A 21,751-nucleotide genomic window follows, 5' to 3' on the forward strand; every position below is an offset into this window, starting at 1 on the left:
ATGTTCCTAACATCCATGGAGTGATCACTTTGAGTTGTATGGCCAAATCAACCTATGAAGCAGGATTACCGAAACTTAAAATTGACTTTAAGATACAACACTCTTACGAATTGTGTCACACAAAGCAACCATACCCTATGATTTATGTCAATGTTCACATAACACTTTTTCCAGGTGTATTAAACTGACAAGGATTTTAAGCTGAAATGGCTTCAGGAATTGTTGGCGTTTTCTTCCTGAATCATCTTTTCTTTTGTTTTTCAGAATTTCCTAAAGCAGTTTGCAAACATTTTTGGTGGTATTTTTATAAAATTATTTTGGGAACCTTTTGAGTCTATTTTTGTGGCGCTTCTTTGTAGCTCACAAAACGCACTAAAAGTCACTCAGGAACCTTGAAGGAGTTTTTCTAACCTTGCCATTAAAATGTATTATAAGTATGGAGCTATTCGAAATGAAATACACCTGAAGAATGATATGCTTATTTTAGTTAACCGCTTGGCATTTTTGGAAACTTGAAGTGGTTAAAAGACACCCAAAAGCCTGATCATATGAACAGCAAGTCTTTTTTACGTAGAAACTAATTTGTTCAGTGTTTTCAGCATTTTCAGGATGATTTTGGAGTGGACCCACTGAAAATCCACCTTATAAAGAGGTAAAAGTCTTAAACTGTACATGATTCCCATTGTTGATGACTTTAAATCAGATTTTTATATTTTACTGGTACCTGGAATTTTGTTTCTATTTTCTGAGATGTTTTCCAATATGATAATCACTGCTCTTGATCATGGTGCTATAAGAAAAGGTGTGTGAAACTCATCAATGGTCAATGTCTGAGTAGTCGTGGCCGAGAGGTTAAGGCGATGGACTAGAAATTCATTGGGGTTTCCCCGCGCAGGTTCAAATCCTGCCGACTACGAATATGTTCCTGTATTTTTTTGTCTGATTACCTGAGAAGATAAATTTGCGTGTGTCCTGGTTTATCACACATGAAGGTGATATGCAAACTTTAGACAGGGTTTCTAGAACCAGACTGACTTAATTTTTGGATGTATTTTCTATAAGCCGATCTGACGCTGCATCCCACGTGCGTCAAGCCACTAATTAAAAGAAGCGCCATGAGTGCCACCAGGTAAGTGGTGCTTCTCCCTCTTTTGTCTAGCAGTCACAGACCACTGCTGTGGCAGATGTACTGGGACATGCACTTTGATTTGCAACAACCTTGAATTATCTCTTGGAATAAACTTTTTACCACACAATGAAAATTTTTTAGCCACTTCTGGATGAACAGCTTTCTAACAGTATAAGTTTTGCAATTATTTTTTTTCTTACCCTGTTTCCAAGTAACAGATCCAGCACTCTATTTACTAGCCACTTTTCATCAACATTTAAAACTGTCCTTGTTGAGATATCATGGAACCCTTGGCACACTTGTGGAATAAATATCATGGAACCCTTGGCACACTTGTGGAATAAAAAATTAGGAGATATTAATTTACCATTGTGTATTAATTGTAGATTTGCGCTACAGCTTTAGAGCCTGTATTCACCTTCATTCATGAGTTCAAATGTGCTTTTTAGCACAAAAACTGCAGCCATGTAGTTTTTTAGTGTGGTTCCATGGTGTAATGGTTAGCGCTCTGGACTTTGATTCCAGAGATCTGACTTCAAATCTCAGTGGAACCTGGGCAGCTCTTTGTACATATGTTTCAGTTTTTCCGCTTACACTGAGTTCTCCTGTGCCCAAGTTTTAACATAAAAAGAGAGTTAAAATCAACATGCCAAAAAAAGATTTGAATGTTCCAAACATCCATGCAGTGATCACTTTGAGTTGTATGGCCAAATCCACCTATGAAGCAGGATTACCGAAACTTAAAATTCACTTTAAGATACAACACTCTTACGAATTGTGTCACACAAAGCAACCATACCCTATGATTTATGTCAATGTTCACATAACACTTTTTCCAGGTGTATTAAACTGACAAGGATTTTAAGCTGAAATGGCTTCAGGAATTGTTGGCGTTTTCTTCCTGAATCATCTTTTCTTTTGTTTTTCAGAATTCCCTAAAGCAGTTTGCAAACATTTTTGGTGGTATTTTTATAAAATTATTTTGGGAACCTTTTGAGTCTATTTTTGTGGCCCTTCTTTGTAGCTCACAAAACGCACTAAAAGTCACTCAGGAACCTTGAAGGAGTTTTTCTAACCTTGCCATTAAATTGTATTATAAGTATGGAGCTATTCGAAATAAAAAACACCTGAAGAATGATATGCTTATTTTAGTTAACCGCTTGGCATTTTTGGAAACTTGATGTGGTTAAAAGACACCCAAAAGCCTGATCATATGAACAGCAAGTCTTTTTTACGTGGAAACTAATTTGTTCAGTGTTTTCAGCATTTTCAGAGTAATTTTCAGGATGATTTTGGAGTGGACCAACTGAAAATCCGCCTTATAAAGAGGTAAAAGTCTTAAACTGTACATGATTCCCATTGATGATGACTTTAAATCAGATTTTTATATTTTACTGGTACCTGGAATTTTGTTTCTATTTTCTGAGATGTTTTCCAATATGATAATCACTGCTCTTGATCATGGTGCTATAAGAAAAGGTGTGTGAAACTCATTAATGATCAATGTCTGAGTAGTCGTGGCCGAGTGGTTAAGGCGATGGACTAGAAATCCATTGGGGTTTCCCCGCGCAGGTTCAATTTCTGCCGACTACGAATATGTTCCTGTAGTTTTTTGTCTGATTACCCGAGAAGATAAATTTGCGTGTGTCCTGGTTTATCACACATGAAGGTGATATGCAAACTTTAGACCGGGTATCTAGAACCAGACTGACTTGATTTTTGGATGTATTTTCTATAAGCCGACCTGACGCTGCATCCCACGTGCGTCCAGCCACTAATTAAAAGAAGCGCCATGAGTGCCACCAGGTAAGTGGTGCTTCTCCCTCTTTTGTCTAGCAGTCACAAACCACTGCTGTGGCAGATGTACTGGGACATGCACTTTGATTTGCAACAACCTTGAATTATCTCTTGGAATAAACTTTTTACCACACAATGAAAATTTTTTAGCCACTTCTGGATGAACAGCTTTCTAACAGTATAAGTTTTGCAATTATTATTTTTCTTACCCTGTTTCCAAGTAACAGATCCAGCACTCTATTTACTAGCCACTTTTCATCAACATTTAAAATTGTCCTTGTTGAGATATCATGGAACCCTTGGCACACGTGTGGAATAAAAGTTTAGGAGATATTAATTTACCATTGTGTATTAATTGTAGATTTGCACTACAGCTTTAGAGCCTGTATTCACCTTCATTCATGAGTTCAAATGTGCTTTTTAGCACAAAAATTGCAGCCATGTTTTTTGTGTGGTTCCATGGTGTAATGGTTACAACTCTGGACTTTGAATCCAGAGATCTGACTTCAAATCTCAGTGGAACCTGGGCAGCTCTTTGTACATATGTTTCAGTTTTTCCGCTTACACTGAGTTCTCCTGTGCCCAAGTTTTAGCATAAAAAGAGAGTTAAAATCAACATGCCAAAAAAAGATTTGAATGTTCCAAACATCCATGGAGTGATCACTTTGAGTTGTATGGCCAAATCCACCTATGAAGCAGGATTACCGAAACTTAAAATTGACTTTAAGATACAACACTCTTACGAATTGTGTCACACAAAGCAACCATACCCTATGATTTATGTCAATGTTCACATAACACTTTTTCCAGGTGTATTAAACTGACAAGGATTTTAAGCTGAAATGGCTTCAGGAATTGTTGGCGTTTTCTTCCTGAATCATCTTTTCTTTTGTTTTTCAGAATTTCCTAAAGCAGTTTGCAAACATTTTTGGTGGTATTTTTATAAAATTATTTTGGGAACCTTTTGAGTCTATTTTTGTGGCGCTTCTTTGTAGCTCACAAAACGCACTAAAAGTCACTCAGGAACCTTGAAGGAGTTTTTCTAACCTTGCCATTAAAATGTATTATAAGTATGGAGCTATTCGAAATGAAAAACACCTGAAGAATGATATGCTTATTTTAGTTAACCGCTTGGCATTTTTGGAAACTTGATGTGGTTAAAAGACACCCAAAAGCCTGATCATATGAACAGCAAGTCTTTTTTACGTGGAAACTAATTTGTTCAGTGTTTTCAGCATTTTCAGGATGATTTTGGAGTGGACCCACTGAAAATCCACCTTATAAAGAGGTAAAAGTCTTAAACTGTACATGATTCCCATTGTTGATGACTTTAAATCAGATTTTTATATTTTACTGGTACCTGGAATTTTGTTTCTATTTTCTGAGATGTTTTCCAATATGATAATCACTGCTCTTGATCATGGTGCTATAAGAAAAGGTGTGTGAAACTCATCAATGGTCAATGTCTGAGTAGTCGTGGCCGAGTGGTTAAGGCGATGGACTAGAAATCCATTGGGGTTTCCCCGCGCAGGTTCAATTTCTGCCGACTACGAATATGTTCCTGTAGTTTTTTGTCTGATTACCCGAGAAGATAAATTTGCGTGTGTCCTGGTTTATCACACATGAAGGTGATATGCAAACTTTAGACCGGGTATCTAGAACCAGACTGACTTGATTTTTGGATGTATTTTCTATAAGCCGATCTGACGCTGCATCCCACGTGCGTCCAGCCACTAATTAAAAGAAGCGCCATGAGTGCCACCAGGTAAGTGGTGCTTCTCCCTCTTTTGTCTAGCAGTCACAGACCACTGCTGTGGCAGATGTACTGGGACATGCACTTTTTATTTGCAACAACCTTGAATTATCTCTTGGAATAAACTTTTTACCACACAATGAAAATTTTTTAGCCACTTCTGGATGAACAGCTTTCTAACAGTATAAGTTTTGCAATTATTATTTTTCTTACCCTGTTTCCAAGTAACAGATCCAGCACTCTATTTACTAGCCACTTTTCATCAACATTTAAAATTGTCCTTGTTGAGATATCATGGAACCCTTGGCACACTTGTGGAATAAAAGTTTAGGAGATATTAATTTACCATTGTGTATTAATTGTAGATTTGCACTACAGCTTTAGAGCCTGTATTCACCTTCATTCATGAGTTCAAATGTGCTTTTTAGCACAAAAATTGCAGCCATGTATGTTTTTTGTGTGGTTCCATGGTGTAATGGTTACAACTCTGGACTTTGAATCCAGAGATCTGACTTCAAATCTCAGTGGAACCTGGGCAGCTCTTTGTACATATGTTTCAGTTTTTCCGCTTACACTGAGTTCTCCTGTGCCCAAGTTTTAGCATAAAAAGAGAGTTAAAATCAACATGCCAAAAAAAGATTTGAATGTTCCAAACATCCATGGAGTGATCACTTTGAGTTGTATGGCCAAATCCACCTATGAAGCAGGATTACCGAAACTTAAAATTGACTTTAAGATACAACACTCTTACGAATTGTGTCACACAAAGCAACCATACCCTATGATTTATGTCAATGTTCACATAACACTTTTTCCAGGTGTATTAAACTGACAAGGATTTTAAGCTGAAATGGCTTCAGGAATTGTTGGCGTTTTCTTCCTGAATCATCTTTTCTTTTGTTTTTCAGAATTTCCTAAAGCAGTTTGCAAACATTTTTGGTGGTATTTTTATAAAATTATTTTGGGAACCTTTTGAGTCTATTTTTGTGGCGCTTCTTTGTAGCTCACAAAACGCACTAAAAGTCACTCAGGAACCTTGAAGGAGTTTTTCTAACCTTGCCATTAAAATGTATTATAAGTATGGAGCTATTCGAAATGAAAAACACCTGAAGAATGATATGCTTATTTTAGTTAACCGCTTGGCATTTTTGGAAACTTGATGTGGTTAAAAGACACCCAAAAGCCTGATCATATGAACAGCAAGTCTTTTTTACGTGGAAACTAATTTGTTCAGTGTTTTCAGCATTTTCAGAGTAATTTTCAGGATGATTTTGGAGTGGACCAACTGAAAATCCGCCTTATAAAGAGGTAAAAGTCTTAAACTGTACATGATTCCCATTGATGATGACTTTAAATCAGATTTTTATATTTTACTGGTACCTGGAATTTTGTTTCTATTTTCTGAGATGTTTTCCAAAGGGATAATCACTGCTCTTGATCATGGTGCTATAAGAAAAGGTGTGTGAAACTCATCAATGGTCAATGTCTGAGTAGGCGTGGCCGAGTGGTTAAGGCGATGGACTAGAAATCCATTAGGGTTTCCCCGCGCAGGTTCAAATCCTGCCGACTACAAATATGTTCCTATAGTTTTTTGTCTGATTACCTGAGAAGATAATTTTGCGTGTGTCCTGGTTTATCACACATGAAGGTGATATGCAAACTTTAGACAGGGTTTCTAGAACCAGACTGACTTGATTTTTGGATGTATTTTCTATAAGCCGATCTGAAGCTGCATCCCACGTGCATCAAGCCACTAATTAAAAGAAGCGCCATGAGTGCCACCAGGTAAGTGGTGCTTCTCCCTCTTTTGTCTAGCAGTCACAGACCACTGCTGTGGCAGATGTACTGGGACATGCACTTTGATTTGCAACAACCTTGAATTATCTCTTGGAATAAACTTTTTACCACACAATGAAAATTTTTTAGCCACTTCTGGATGAACAGCTTTCTAACAGTATAAGTTTTGCAGTTATTTTTTTTCTTACCCTGTTTCCAAGTAACAGATCCAGCACTCTATTTACTAGCCACTTTTCATCAACATTTAAAACTGTCCTTGTTGAGATATCATGGAGCCCTTGGCACACTTGTGGAATAAAAGTTTAGGAGATATTAATTTACCATTGTGTATGAATTGTAGATTTGCACTACAGCTTTAGAGCCTGTATTCACCTTCATTTATAAGTTCAAATGTGCTTTTTAGCACAAAAACTGCAGCCAGGTGTTTTTTCATGTGGTTCCATTGTGTAATGGTTAGCACTCTGGACTCTGAATCCAGCGATCTGAGTTCAAATCTCAGTGGAACCTGGGCAGCTCTTTGTACATATGTTTCAGTTTTTCCGCTCACACTGAGTTCTCCTGTGCCCAAGTTTTTTTTTTTTTTTTTTTTTTTTTAAATTCGTTTATTAATTTCAGAATAGACAAACATTGCACATATTACATTTATCATTATTAAACATACCATCAGATACAAATGATTACAAACATCATCGCATCCAAAGTTCAGAGGCAATAGACTGTGCATGTTGAATCACTAGTACCTACAAAATACCTACTATACAACTTAAACAACTTTAACCTTTAGTAATAAGTCGCCAAAAGAAAACAGATTCAAGTTTGCTCTGCAACGATGTCCCCAAACCCCATGCCCTCCTCCCCGTGCATATATCTAATCCACGCAGACTACAGAGTATGATGAGATGAGTTCCATCTACCCCAAATTTTTTCGAATTTACCTGGGCATCCTCTATTATGGTACAGTGTTCTTTCATATGGGATAACCGAGTTCACCAGGTCAATCCAAGCTCTGAGAGACGGGGAGGAGCTACCCATCCACCTTAATGCCAGTACCTTTCGTGCTAAGAAGAGCGTTTCTCGAAGGAAGATCCCAGTATGGTGATCCCAGGTCTCTGTATCCCACACCCCAAATAGGCAAGTCAATGGTTCAAGTGGGACAGGGATTAACAATAAAGACGTTAACAATGTCGTGACTTCTTTCCAATAATGAAGGATTACCGGGCACCGCCATATCATGTGGGTAAAATCCGCATCATGTGCGTGACACCGTAAGCAGTCTGACGTCTGAAGGCGGCCCATTTTAAAAAGTCGTGTCGGAGTCAGATAAGTCTGATATGTAATATATAGCTGGGTCATCCTATTGTTAACTGAGGGAGAAACTTTAGTTGGAGATTCCAAAATATCTTCCCACTCCTCTCCCAGTGTACCGGGAAGGAGTCCCTCCCATTTCTTTTTTAAGGTGTTAATAGTGAGCCCATCTCCCACGGATAATAGGTATGTGTATAAAGAGGAAATGAGTCCCTGAGGACCCTGTGATTTGAGAATGCCTATAAGGGGTAAAGATGAAATTGCTCGACCTGCACCTGCATTTCGCATATGTGACTGGAAAGCTGACCTCAGCTGTAAATAACGGAAGAATTGAGATCTTGGGATATTGCAGGTATCCCGCAATTGTTCAAAGGACACAAAAACATCCTGGTTATATAAATTACCTACCGAGAGAACACCACATGAGATCCAGAACTCAGTAGACGGGTGATTTAGTAATTCTGGAAAATAACTATTATACCACAGTGGCATTTCGGCTATTATATCTGTATATTTAATAACTTTTTTAATTTGTCTCCATATTAATCTCGCTTGTCGAAGCAATGGCAGCAAACGGGGAGCACTGACTTTCTCCATTTCCAAAAAACCCAGTGGACAGTCAATACGGGCAGAATGGATTATATGGCTTTCTGAATTAGGTAGGGAGTTGCTAGGCATCCATTTGCTTATCGCCCTAGCCTGCCCAGCAAGATAATATAGATAAAAGTCTGGTAAGGCTGCCCCTCCCCCCCTTGTCGGTCTCTGTAGAGTAGATAGCTTGAGTTTGGGTCTAGTCTTCCCCCATATAAAGGACGTGGTCAGGGAGTTTAAGTTTGCAAAGAAAGATTTGGGTATTGGCACAGCACTATGTTGGAGACAATAATTAAATTTGGGGAGCAATATCATCTTAACTAAATTAATGCGACCTGCAACGGAGAGAGGGAGTTTGCTCCAAGCTATGAATTTAGATTTGGCCAGGTCCAATAGTGGATAAATATTAAGTTGTAGATCCAGCTGACTATATTGAGACATATGTATTCCTAGATATTTGAAATTGGAGACTACAGGTAGTGACGAGAGATTTTCGAGACGGGGCATCGGCGCATGAGACAGAGGCATCAGAGCAGACTTATCCCAATTGATATAGAGACCAGAGAATTTGCTAAAATTATCTATAGTCGTTATTACTCGCGGTAGTGTTTCTTCTGTTTTACCCATAAATATGATCATATCATCAGCATATAGACCGATGGTATCTACACGATCCGCAATACTTATTCCCTTGATATCCGTGGAAGACCTTATGCGTATTGCCAATGCTTCTATCGCGAGGGCAAAGAGGGCCGGGGACAGAGGACATCCCTGACGGGTTCCCCTATGTAAAGTAAAGGAATCAGAGATAGAATTATTCACAATTACCCGTGCCCTAGGATTCCTATATAGTGTATCTATCCCTCTAATAAATTTATCTCCAAAACCGTATTTCTGCAGACATGCAGAAAGAAAAGGCCATTCAAGGGAGTCAAACGCTTTAGCTGTGTCTAGGGATGCCAGAGCCCAGTTATTATCCAATTCTAGGGAGCTATATTGAATCACTGATTGGACCCGCCGAATATTAATAGAGGTACTTTTCCCAGGCATAAAGCCTGTTTGATCTGGGTGTATAAGATCTAATATGATTGTATTTAGTCTAGTGGCCAATATTTTAGTGAAGATTTTATAATCTACGTTCACCAATGATATGGGGCGATATGATCCACATTCCAAGGGGTCCTTTCCCTCCTTCTTAAGTACAATGATATTTGCATCATAAAATGTTTCAGGCATAATTTCTCCCTCCCATATATTCTGAAGCACCTTCAATAAGAGTGGTGCCAGGTGGTCCCGATATTTTTTATAGAACTCAACGGGAAACCCGTCAGGTCCAGGGGCCTTCCCGGTGGCCATATCCATTATAGCCTGTTCCACCTCCTCCAGAGTAAACTCGGCTTCCATAAAAGCTTGCTGGGTTGGGCTCAGTAAGGGGAATGCCATGTCTGATAGATAGTCTATACATTCAGGGACCCCAAGACCACTACCCGATTTGTACAGTGACTTATAGTAATTACAAAAACTTTGAAGAATTTCCTCGGTGGAGGATACCAACGAACCATCGAGTGTCCGAATCTGTAGTACCGTGTTGGAGGTGTTATGCTGACGTACCAAAAAAGCTAGGAGTTTACTGGCCTGATTCCCCATTTCAAAATAAGACTGACGGGTAAAAAATAATTTACGTTTTGATTTAGTGTCTATATTTTGGGTGTATAATCTTTGGGAAGTGAGCCACTCCACCCTGTTGCCGTTAGTTTGATTGGCCACATAGGCGGCTTCCGAGTCCTTCAGCCGTCGCTCAATCTCGTCATCCTCCCCCGCCGTCACCCTCTTTATATAGGAGATTGTAGAGGACAGACATCCCCTCAAATATGCCTTTAGAGTGTCCCAGAACAGATTGAGATTCGAGGGGTCTGGGTGAGTAGAGACAAAGCAGTTTAACTGATCAACCGTTCTATCACTAGCATCTATTAGTTTCAGCCAGAAGGGATTCAATTTCCAAGGTATATTATTATTTGACTGACCGTATTTAAGTTTGAGAACAATTGGGCTGTGATCTGATATCCCCCTGTTACCATGTTCGACACTATTCACCCACAGCGCTAGGTCGCTAGATCCAAATATGTAATCTATACGGGATAGAGACTGTCTAGTTGAAGAATGACAAGTATATTCCTTTATCTCAGGGTGACGTATTCTCCATAGGTCTAACCATCCGCTACCGTTCATAAATGATGCCAATTGAGAGGGAGATTGAGAAAGGGGCCCCCTTGACATCTCGCCGTCTAGTCTCAGTCTGTCTTTAAGATTATCCATGACTAAATTAAAGTCTCCCATACAGATAACACTAGCATTAGGATAATTTAGGGAGAAACCCAGTGCCATGCGGAGAACCGATATGCCGGCCGGGGGTGGGTTATAAACACATAATATCACATATTCCTTCATATTAATAAAGGCATGAACAAAAACAAAGCGACCTTCGGGATCGCGTCGTGACTCTCTAGCCTCCCACCTGACATTCCTATGTACCAACAGGGAGACCCCTCTGGAGTAACTGGTGTGAAATGCGTGAAGGGACCATTGCACCCACGGCTTTTGCGTACACTTAGCTGTGTCTCTGGTCAAATGCGTCTCCACAAGTGCTACAATATGTGGATGATACCTTTTAATTTGTGAAAATACCCTAATTTTCTTTCGAGGAGTCCTAATACCCCGTATGTTCCACGTCATACATACAATCTCAGATCCCATATCTACGTTCGGGAAAAGGCATAACATACACCACAGCCTGGGCGGGAATCAGGAACATCATACAGAGCATAAGGTTATCACTGGCGACTAATAAACATAACAAACAATTGAAACTGGTGTAAAATACCAAACCAAACAACATTTGAACAGTGGAGGAGTGTAATCCTACACTCCTATAGTTGAGTAGAATAGGGGATACCCTCACTGGAATCAGCGTCCGGTATAGTTGACAAACTCAGCACCCACATAGAGAGCTCTAGATTGTGTTGCCATCAGATAGAAAGAGCTACTCAAGAGTCCGGGGTACTAGGCCCCTTGTATGACCGTAACCATTCGACCGCCTCCGCCGGGTCAGTGAAGAACAGGGAGGAGCCTTCATGAACAATACGGAGTCGAGCTGGATAAAGCATGGAGTAAATGATGTTTTTATCCCTGAGCTGCTTTTTGACTTCCATAAATCGAACTCGCTGCTTTTGAAGTTCCATAGAGAAGTCCGGGAAGATTGATATAGTGGCGTTATTGAATTTAATAGGGGCCTTCTGCCTTGCCAAGCGAAGAATTGCATCCCTGTCTCTGCAGTTAAGGAGACGTGCCAGAAAGGGTCGGGGCGGAGTTCCAGGAGGAAGAGGTCTCGTTGGGACCCTATGGGCCCTTTCCACAGAAAATGTTGAGGAGAATCCGTCTCCCAGGGAGGTTTTAAGCCAGTCCTCTAGAAATTGCTCAGGTTGCTGACCCTCCGAGCGTTCTGGTAGGCCAATAATTCGGATATTATTACGGCGCAGCCTGTTTTCCAGGTCATCTGCCTTTTGCTTCCAGGCATTCACAGAGCCAGTGGCCTTTGATAACTTAGCCTCCATTGGGGCAATGGTGTCCTCTATCTGAGACACCCTTGTTTCAACCTCTGAAATACGCCCTCTCATAGTTTGTATATCTTGTCGCAGACGGCCCACTTCAGTATGCACGTCTTCTATTTTCTCAGTGAGAGAGGACCTGGTGAGAGATATAGCCTGCATCAACTGCTCAGATGCTTGTTTAAGAGTCAGTTCGTCTTGTTCTCCCTCCTCATTGCTGTCAGAAAGACGATTTTTGCGTTGACTCTGCGTGGGATTATTTCTGAGAGAGCGTGTATTATCTGGGGCATCTTCTCTGGCATATTTCCTCAACTTGTCAGCAGCCCCCGCTCCTTTAGGATGATGCATGGTGATTGGCAGAAGATCCCCACCAAATGACCAAATTTATTATTATGGCAGTCTATTCTCCACTAGCAGACCGGACAGGGCCAAACACCGGGATGCACCCCCGAGAGGCAGCAAACCAAGCAAAGAGTCTCAGATATCTGCAAATGTATCAACTTAGGAGTTTGCCCAGGCACCGTGTCCCAGAGCAGCCACAGTTCCCCAGGAAGAACAGCAGGGAGGGGGGAACGATCCCTCCAAAGTAATGGTGCAAGCAGGGGTTTTGATAAGGGGAGTGCAGGGCCCAATTTTCCAGGGCGCACACCGCTCTGCCCCTTTTAGTGTTTCAGGCCGGTAGCTCACCTCCTGAATGCACCGCAGTCTTGCTATATAGCGCCTCTCTCCTTGCTGCTGGAGAGTGCGCTGTGGTAATGGCCGCCGTCTCCCAGGGCCCGCCCGCCGCTCCAGACCCGGCACCTGTCTCCTGCTCCTCGATGTTCCACAGCGTCCCCGCTGTATGTAAGTGCCTGCCGTGCCCCCCGGGGGATCCACCCGGCTTCAGCCGCCGCCGGCACTGCGTCCCGCCCGTCGGAGCCGCGCTCAAAGATGGCCGCCGCAGCCCAGGGACCTCGCCGCTCCTCCAGGCCGCCACAGATATCGGCTCTCCAGCGTTCCACCGCCGCCACCCGGGGGGGTCGCCGGTCTCCCGAGCTTTCAGAGCACCGCCTCAGCCGGTGCAGCTGCAGTTCAGGGGGATAAATGGCCGGATTCAGATCAGGATAATGGGAGCCTCCAAAAGGTGCGTCTTCTCTCTTGGCTTACATAGCCACGCCCCCCCTGTGCCCAAGTTTTAACATAAAAAGAGAGTTAAAATCAACATGCCAAAAAAAAGATTTGAATGTTCCAAACATCCATGGAGTGATCACTTTGAGTTGTATGGCCAAATCGACCTATGAAGCAGGATTACCGAAACTTAAAATTGACTTTAAGATACAACACTCTTACGAATTGTGTCACACAAAGCAACCATACCCTATGATTTATGTCAATGTTCACATAACACTTTTTCCAGGTGTATTAAACTGACAAGGATTTGAAGCTGAAATGGCTTCAGGAATTGTTGGCGTTTTCTTCCTGAATCATCTTTTCTTTTGTTTTTCAGAATTTCCAAAAGCAGTTTGCAAACATTTTTGGTGGTATTTTTATAAAATTATTTTGGGAACCTTTTGAGTCTATTTTTGTGGTGCTTCTTTGTAGCTCACAAAACGCACTAAAAGTCACTCAGGAACCTTGAAGGAGTTTTTCTAACCTTGCCATTAATTTGTATTATAAGTATGGAGCTATTCGAAATGAAAAACACCTGAAGAATGATATGCTTATTTTAGTTAACCGCTTGGCATTTTTGGAAACTTGATGTGGTTAAAAGACACCCAAAAGCCTGATCATATGAACAGCAATTCTTTTTTACGTGGAAACTAATTTGTTCAGTGTTTTCAGCATTTTCAGGATGATTTTGGAGTGGACCCACTGAAAATCCGCCTTATAAAGAGGTAAAAGTCTTAAACTGTACATGATTCCCATTGATGATGACTTTAAATCAGATTTTTATATTTTACTGGTACCTGGAATTTTGTTTCTATTTTCTGAGATGTTTTCCAATATGATAATCACTGCTCTTGATCATGGTGCTATAAGAAAAGGTGTGTGAAACTCATCAATGGTCAATGTCTGAGTAGTCGTGGCCGAGTGGTTAAGGTGATGGACTAGAAATCCATTGGGGTTTCCCCGCGCAGGTTCAATTTCTGCCGACTACGAATATGTTCCTGTAGTTTTTTGTCTGATTACCCGAGAAGATAAATTTGCGTGTGTCCTGGTTTATCACACATGAAGGTGATATGCAAACTTTAGACCGGGTATCTAGAACCAGACTGACTTGATTTTTGGATGTATTTTCTATAAGCCGATCTGACGCTGCATCCCACGTGCGTCCAGCCACTAATTAAAAGAAGCGCCATGAGTGCCACCAGGTAAGTGGTGCTTCTCCCTCTTTTGTCTAGCAGTCACAGACCACTGCTGTGGCAGATGTACTGGGACATGCACTTTGATTTGCAACAACCTTGAATTATCTCTTTGACTAAACTTTTTACCACACAATGAAAATTTTTTAGCCACTTCTGGATGAACAGCTTTCTAACAGTATAAGTTTTGCAATTATTTTTTTTCTTACCCTGTTTCCAAGTAACAGATCCAGCACTCTATTTACTAGCCACTTTTCATCAACATTTAAAATTGTCCTTGTTGAGATATCATGGAACCCTTGGCACACTTGTGGAATAAAAGTTTAGGAGATATTAATTTACCATTGTGTATTAATTGTAGATTTGCACTACAGCTTTAGAGCCTGTGTTCACCTTCATTCATGAGTTCAAATGTGCTTTTTAGCACAAAAACTGCAGCCATGTATGTTTTTTGCGTGGTTCCATGGTGTAATGGTTACAACTCTGGACTTTGAATCCAGAGATCTGACTTCAAATCTCAGTGGAACCTGGGCAGCTCTTTGTACATATGTTTCAGTTTTTCCGCTTACACTGAGTTCTCCTGTGCCCAAGTTTTAGCATAAAAAGAGAGTTAAAATCAACATGCCAAAAAAAGATTTGAATGTTCCAAACATCCATGGAGTGATCACTTTGAGTTGTATGGCCAAATCCACCTATGAAGCAGGATTACCGAAACTTAAAATTGACTTTAAGATACAACACTCTTACGAATTGTGTCACACAAAGCAACCATACCCTATGATTTCTGTCAATGTTCACATAACACTTTTTCCAGGTGTATTAAACTGACAAGGATTTTAAGCTGAAATGGCTTCAGGAATTGTTGGCGTTTTCTTCCTGAATCATCTTTTCTTTTGTTTTTCAGAATTTCCTAAAGCAGTTTGCAAACATTTTTGGTGGTATTTTTATAAAATTATTTTGGGAACCTTTTGAGTCTATTTTTGTGGCGCTTCTTTGTAGCTCACAAAACGCACTAAAAGTCACTCAGGAACCTTGAAGGAGTTTTTCTAACCTTGCCATTAAAATGTATTATAAGTATGGAGCTATTCGAAATGAAAAACACCTGAAGAATGATATGATTATTTTAGTTAACCACTTGGCATTTTTGGAAACTTGATGTGGTTAAAAGACACCCAAAAGCCTGATCATATGAACAGCAAGTCTTTTTTACGTGGAAACTAATTTGTTCAGTGTTTTCAGCATTTTCAGGATGATTTTGGAGTGGACCCACTGAAAATCCGCCTTATAAAGAGGTAAAAGTCTTAAACTGTACATGATTCCCATTGTTGATGACTTTAAATCAGATTTTTATATTTTACTGGTACCTGGAATTTTGTTTCTATTTTCTGAGATGTTTTCCAAAGGGATAATCACTGCTCTTGATCATGGTGCTATAAGAAAAGGTGTGTGAAACTCATCAATGGTCAATGTCTGAGTAGTCGTGGCCGAGTGGTTAAGGCGATGGACTAGAAATCCATTGGGGTTTCCCCGCGCAGGTTCAAATCCTGCCGACTGCGAATATGTTCCTATAGTTTTTTGTCTGATTACCTGAGAAGATAAATTTGCGTGTGTCCTGGTTTATCACACATGAAGGTGATATGCAAACTTTAGACAGGGTTTCTAGAACCAGACTGACTTGATTTTTGGATGTATTTTCTATAAGCCGATCTGACGCTGCATTCCACGTGCGTCAAGCCACTAATTAAAAGAAGCGCCATGAGTGCCACCAGGTAAGTGGTGCTTCTCCCTCTTTTGTCTAGCAGTCACAGACCACTGCTGTGGCAGATGTACTGGGACATGCGCTTTGATTTGCAACAACCTTGAATTATCTCTTGGAATAAACTTTTTACCACACAATGAAAATTTTTTAGCCACTTCTGGATGAACAGCTTTCTAAAAGTTTAAGTTTTGCAATTATTTTTTTTCTTACCCTGTTTCCAAGTAACAGATCCAGCACTCTATTTACTAGCCACTTTTCATCAACATTTAAAACTGTCCTTGTTGAGATATCATGGAACCCTTGGCACACTTGTGGAATAAAAGGTTAGGAGATATTAATTTACCATTGTGTATTAATTGTAGATTTGCACTACAGCTTTAGAGCCTGTATTCATCTTCATTCATGAGTTCAAATGTGCTTTTTAGCACAAAAACTGCAGCCATGTATGTTTTTTGTGTGGTTCCATGGTGCAATGGTTACAACTCTGGACTTTGAATCCAGAGATCTGACTTCAAATCTCAGTGGAACCTGGGCAACTCTTTGTACATATGTTTCAGTTTTTCCGCTTACACTGAGTTCTCCCGTGCCCAAGTTTTAGCATAAAAAGAGAGTTAAAATCAACATGCCAAAAAAAGATTTGAATGTTCCAAACATCCATTGAGTGATCACTTTGAGTTGTATGGCCAAATCCACCTATGAAGCAGGATTACCGAAACTTAAAATTGACTTTAAGATACAACACTCTTACGAATTGTGTCACACAAAGCAACCATACCCTATGATTTATGTCAATGTTCACATAACACTTTTTCCAGGTGTATTAAACTGACAAGGATTTTAAGCTGAAATGGCTTCAGGAATTGTTGGCGTTTTCTTCCTGAATCATCTTTTCTTTTGTTTTTCAGAATTTCCTAAAGCAGTTTGCAAACATTTTTGGTGGTATTTTTATAAAATTATTTTGGGAACCTTTTGAGTCTATTTTTGTGGCGCTTCTTTGTAGCTCACAAAACGCACTAAAAGTCACTCAGGAACCTTGAAGGAGTTTTTCTAACCTTGCCATTAAATTGTATTATAAGTATGGAGCTATTCGAAATGAAAAACACCTGAAGAATGATATGCTTATTTTAGTTAACCGCTTGGCATTTTTGGAAACTTGATGTGGTTAAAAGACACCCAAAAGCCTGATCATATGAACAGCAATTCTTTTTTACGTGGAAACTAATTTGTTCAGTGTTTTCAGCATTTTCAGGATGATTTTGGAGTGGACCCACTGAAAATCCGCCTTATAAAGAGGTAAAAGTCTTAAACTGTACATGATTCCCATTGATGATGACTTTAAATCAGATTTTTATATTTTACTGGTACCTGGAATTTTGTTTCTATTTTCTGAGATGTTTTCCAATATGATAATCACTGCTCTTGATCATGGTGCTATAAGAAAAGGTGTGTGAAACTCATCAATGGTCAATGTCTGAGTAGTCGTGGCCGAGTGGTTAAGGCGATGGACTAGAAATCCATTGGGGTTTCCCCGCGCAGGTTCAAATCCTGCCGACTACGAATATGTTCCTGTATTTTTTTGTCTGATTACCTGAGAAGATAAATTTGCGTGTGTCCTGGTTTATCACACATGAAGGTGATATGCAAACTTTAGACAGGGTTTCTAGAACCAGACTGACTTAATTTTTGGATGTATTTTCTATAAGCCGATCTGACGCTGCATCCCACGTGCGTCAAGCCACTAATTAAAAGAAGCGCCATGAGTGCCACCAGGTAAGTGGTGCTTCTCCCTCTTTTGTCTAGCAGTCACAGACCACTGCTGTGGCAGATGTACTGGGACATGCACTTTGATTTGCAACAACCTTGAATTATCTCTTGGAAGAAACTTTTTACCACACAATGAAAATTTTTTAGCCACTTCTGGATGAACAGCTTTCTAACAGTATAAGTTTTGCAATTATTTTTTTTCTTACCCTGTTTCCAAGTAACAGATCCAGCACTCTATTTACTAGCCACTTTTCATCAACATTTAAAACTGTCCTTGTTGAGATATCATGGAACCCTTGGCACACTTGTGGAATAAATATCATGGAACCCTTGACACTTGTGGAATAAAAAATTAGGAGATATTAATTTACCATTGTGTATTAATTGTAGATTTGCACTACAGCTTTAGAGCCTGTATTCACCTTCATTCATGAGTTCAAATGTGCTTTTTAGCACAAAAACTGCAGCCATGTATTTTTTTAGTGTGGTTCCATGGTGTAATGGTTAGCGCTCTGGACTTTGATTCCAGAGATCTGACTTCAAATCTCAGTGGAACCTGGGCACCTCTTTGTACATATGTTTCAGTTTTTCCGCTTACACTGAGTTCTCCTGTGCCCAAGTTTTAACATAAAAAGAGAGTTAAAATCAACATGCCAAAAAAAGATTTGAATGTTCCAAACATCCATGCAGTGATCACTTTGAGTTGTATGGCCAAATCCACCTATGAAGCAGGATTACCGAAACTTAAAATTGACTTTAAGATACAACACTCTTACGAATTGTGTCACACAAAGCAACCATACCCTATGATTTATGTCAATGTTCGCATAACACTTTTTCCAGGTGTATTAAACTGACAAGGATTTTAAGCTGAAATGGCTTCAGGAATTGTTGGCGTTTTCTTCCTGAATCATCTTTTCTTTTGTTTTTCAGAATTCCCTAAAGCAGTTTGCAAACATTTTTGGTGGTATTTTTATAAAATTATTTTGGGAACCTTTTGAGTCTATTTTTGTGGCGCTTCTTTGTAGCTCACAAAACGCACTAAAAGTCACTCAGAAACCTTGAAGGAGTTTTTCTAACCTTGCCATTAAATTGTATTATAAGTATGGAGCTATTCGAAATGAAAAACACCTGAAGAATGATATGCTTATTTTAGTTAACCGCTTGGCATTTTTGGAAACTTGATGTGGTTAAAAGACACCCAAAAGCCTGATCATATGAACAGCAAGTCTTTTTTACGTGGAAACTAATTTGTTCAGTGTTTTCAGCATTTTCAGAGTAATTTTCAGGATGATTTTGGAGTGGACCCACTGAAAATCCGCCTTATAAAGAGGTAAAAGTCTTAAACTGTACATGATTCCCATTGATTATGACTTTAAATCAGATTTTTATATTTTACTGGTACCTGGAATTTTGTTTCTATTTTCTGAGATGTTTTCCAATATGATAATCACAGCTGTTGATCATGGTGCTATAAGAAAAGGTGTGTGAAACTCATCAATGGTCAATGTCTGAGTAGTCGTGGCCGAGTGGTTAAGGCTATGGACTAGAAATCCATTGGGGTTTCCCTGCGCAGGTTCAAATCCTGCCGACTATGAATATGTTCCTGTATTTTTTTTGTCTGATTACCTGAGAAGATAAATTTGCGTGTGTCCTGGTTTATCACACATGAAGGTGATATGCAAACTTTAGACAGGGTTTCTAGAACCAGACTGGCTTAATTTTTGGATGTATTTTCTATAAACCGATCTGATGCTGCATCCCACGTGCGTCAAGCCACTAATTAAAAGAAGCGCCATGAGTGCCACCAGGTAAGTGGTGCTTCTCCCTCTTTTGTTTAGCAGTCACAGACCACTGCTGTGGCAGATGTACTGGGACATGCACTTTGATTTGCAACAACCTTGAATTATCTCTTGGAATAAACTTTTTACCACACAATGAAAATTTTTTAGCCACTTCTGGATGAACAGCTTTCTAACAGTATAAGTTTTGCAATTATTTTTTTTCTTACCCTGTTTCCAAGTAACAGATCCAGCACTCTATTTACTAGCCACTTTTCATCAACATTTAAAACTGTCCTTGTTGAGATATCCTGGAACCCTTGGCACACTTGTGGAATAAAAGTTTAGGAGATATTAATTTACCATTGTGTATTAATTGTAGATTTGCACTAAAGCTTTAGAGCCTGTATTCACCTTCATTCATGAGTTCAAATGTGCTTTTTAGCACAAAAACTGCAGCCATGTATTTTTTTTGTGTGGTTCCATGGTGTAATGGTTAGCACTCTGGACTTTGATTCCAGAGATCTGAGTTCAAATCTCAGTGGAACCTGGGCAGATCTTTGTACATATGTTTCAGTTTTTCTGCTTACTCTGAGTTCTCTTGTGCCCAAGTTTTAACATAAAAAGAGAGTTAAAATCAACATGCCAAAAAAAGATTTGAATGTTCCAAACATCCATGGAGTGATCATTTTGAGTTGTATGGCCAAATCCACCTATGAAGCAGGATTACCGAAACTTAAAATTGACTTTAAGATACAACACTCTTACGAATTGTGTCACACAAAGCAACCATATCCTATGATTTATGTCAATGTTCACATAACACTTTTTCCAGGTGTATTAAACTGACAAGGATTTTAAGCTGAAATGGCTTCAGGAATTGTTGGCGTTTTCTTCCTGAATCATCTTTTCTTTTGTTTTTCAGAATTTCCTAAAGCAGTTTGCAAAAATTTTTGGTGGTTTTTTTATAAAATTATTTTGGGAACCTTTTGAGTCTATTTTTGTGGCGCTTCTTTGTAGCTCACAAAACGCACTAAAAGTCACTCAGGAACCTTGAAGGAGTTTTTCTAACCTTGCCATTAAATTGTATTATAAGTATGGAACTATTCGAAATGAAAAACACCTGAAGAATGATATGCTTATTTTAGTTAACCGCTTGGCATTTTTGGAAACTTGATGTGGTTAAAAGACACCCAAAAGCCTGATCATATGAACAGCAAGTCTTTTCTACGTGGAAACTAATTTGTTCAGTGTTTTCAGCATTTTCAGAGTAATTTTCAGGATGATTTTGGAGTGGACCCACTGAAAATCCGCCTTATAAAGAGGTAAAAGTCTTAAACTGTACATGATTCCCATTGATGATGACTTTAAATCAGATTTTCATATTTTACTGGTACCTGGAATTTTGTTTCTATTTTCTGAGATGTTTTCCAAAGGGATAATCACTGCTCTTGATCATGGTGCTATAAGAAAAGGTGTGTGAAACTCATGAATTGTTAATGTCTGAGTAGTCATGGCCGAGTGGTTAAGGCGATGGACTAGAAATCCTTTGGGGTTTCCCCGCGCAGGTTCAAATCCTGCCGACTACGAATATGTTCCTATAGTTTTTTGTCTGATTACCTGAGAAGATAAATTTGCGTGTGTCCTGGTTTATCACACATGAAGGTGATATGCAAACTTTAGACAGGGTTTCTAGAACCAGACTGGCTTAATTTTTGGATGTATTTTCTATAAGCCGATCTGACGCTGCATCCCACGTGCGTCAAGCCACTAATTAAAAGAAGCGCCATGAGTGCCACCAGGTAAGTGGTGCTTCTCCCTCTTTTGTTTAGCAGTCACAGACCACTGCTGTGGCAGATGTACTGGGACATGCACTTTGATTTGCAACAACCTTGAATTATCTCTTGGAATAAACTTTTTACCACACAATGAAAATTTTTTAGCCACTTCTGGATGAACAGCTTTCTAACAGTATAAGTTTTGCAATTATTTTTTTTCTTACCCTGTTTCCAAGTAACAGATCCAGCACTCTATTTACTAGCCACTTTTCATCAACATTTAAAACTGTCCTTGTTGAGATATCCTGGAACCCTTGGCACACTTGTGGAATAAAAGTTTAGGAGATATT

General features: G+C 39.6%; 13 non-coding genes across 13 annotated transcripts; all 13 read left to right on the top strand.

The window, feature by feature from the left end:
• Positions 1–834: 834 nt before the first annotated feature.
• Positions 835–916, top strand: TRNAS-AGA (transfer RNA serine (anticodon AGA)). The gene has a single exon. It is a non-coding gene; the product is annotated as a tRNA-Ser (tRNA).
• Positions 917–1,611: 695 nt separating this feature from the next.
• On the top strand, positions 1,612–1,683 carry TRNAQ-UUG (transfer RNA glutamine (anticodon UUG)). Its single transcript has one exon. It is a non-coding gene; the product is annotated as a tRNA-Gln (tRNA).
• A 957-nt stretch (positions 1,684–2,640) lies between these two features.
• TRNAS-AGA (transfer RNA serine (anticodon AGA)) lies at positions 2,641–2,722 on the top strand. The gene has a single exon. It is a non-coding gene; the product is annotated as a tRNA-Ser (tRNA).
• A 1,674-nt stretch (positions 2,723–4,396) lies between these two features.
• On the top strand, positions 4,397–4,478 carry TRNAS-AGA (transfer RNA serine (anticodon AGA)). The gene has a single exon. It is a non-coding gene; the product is annotated as a tRNA-Ser (tRNA).
• Positions 4,479–6,169: 1,691 nt separating this feature from the next.
• On the top strand, positions 6,170–6,251 carry TRNAS-AGA (transfer RNA serine (anticodon AGA)). Its single transcript has one exon. It is a non-coding gene; the product is annotated as a tRNA-Ser (tRNA).
• Positions 6,252–6,911: 660 nt separating this feature from the next.
• TRNAQ-CUG (transfer RNA glutamine (anticodon CUG)) lies at positions 6,912–6,983 on the top strand. The gene has a single exon. It is a non-coding gene; the product is annotated as a tRNA-Gln (tRNA).
• Positions 6,984–14,033: 7,050 nt separating this feature from the next.
• On the top strand, positions 14,034–14,115 carry TRNAS-AGA (transfer RNA serine (anticodon AGA)). The gene has a single exon. It is a non-coding gene; the product is annotated as a tRNA-Ser (tRNA).
• Positions 14,116–15,793: 1,678 nt separating this feature from the next.
• TRNAS-AGA (transfer RNA serine (anticodon AGA)) lies at positions 15,794–15,875 on the top strand. The gene has a single exon. It is a non-coding gene; the product is annotated as a tRNA-Ser (tRNA).
• A 1,678-nt stretch (positions 15,876–17,553) lies between these two features.
• TRNAS-AGA (transfer RNA serine (anticodon AGA)) lies at positions 17,554–17,635 on the top strand. Its single transcript has one exon. It is a non-coding gene; the product is annotated as a tRNA-Ser (tRNA).
• A 693-nt stretch (positions 17,636–18,328) lies between these two features.
• TRNAQ-UUG (transfer RNA glutamine (anticodon UUG)) lies at positions 18,329–18,400 on the top strand. The gene has a single exon. It is a non-coding gene; the product is annotated as a tRNA-Gln (tRNA).
• A 957-nt stretch (positions 18,401–19,357) lies between these two features.
• On the top strand, positions 19,358–19,439 carry TRNAS-AGA (transfer RNA serine (anticodon AGA)). Its single transcript has one exon. It is a non-coding gene; the product is annotated as a tRNA-Ser (tRNA).
• A 662-nt stretch (positions 19,440–20,101) lies between these two features.
• Positions 20,102–20,173, top strand: TRNAQ-UUG (transfer RNA glutamine (anticodon UUG)). Its single transcript has one exon. It is a non-coding gene; the product is annotated as a tRNA-Gln (tRNA).
• A 957-nt stretch (positions 20,174–21,130) lies between these two features.
• Positions 21,131–21,212, top strand: TRNAS-AGA (transfer RNA serine (anticodon AGA)). The gene has a single exon. It is a non-coding gene; the product is annotated as a tRNA-Ser (tRNA).
• The last annotated feature ends 539 nt before the right edge of the window (positions 21,213–21,751 follow it).

This window comes from Ranitomeya imitator, chromosome 9, assembly GCF_032444005.1.
Source record: "Ranitomeya imitator isolate aRanImi1 chromosome 9, aRanImi1.pri, whole genome shotgun sequence".
NCBI lineage: Eukaryota > Metazoa > Chordata > Amphibia > Anura > Dendrobatidae > Ranitomeya > Ranitomeya imitator.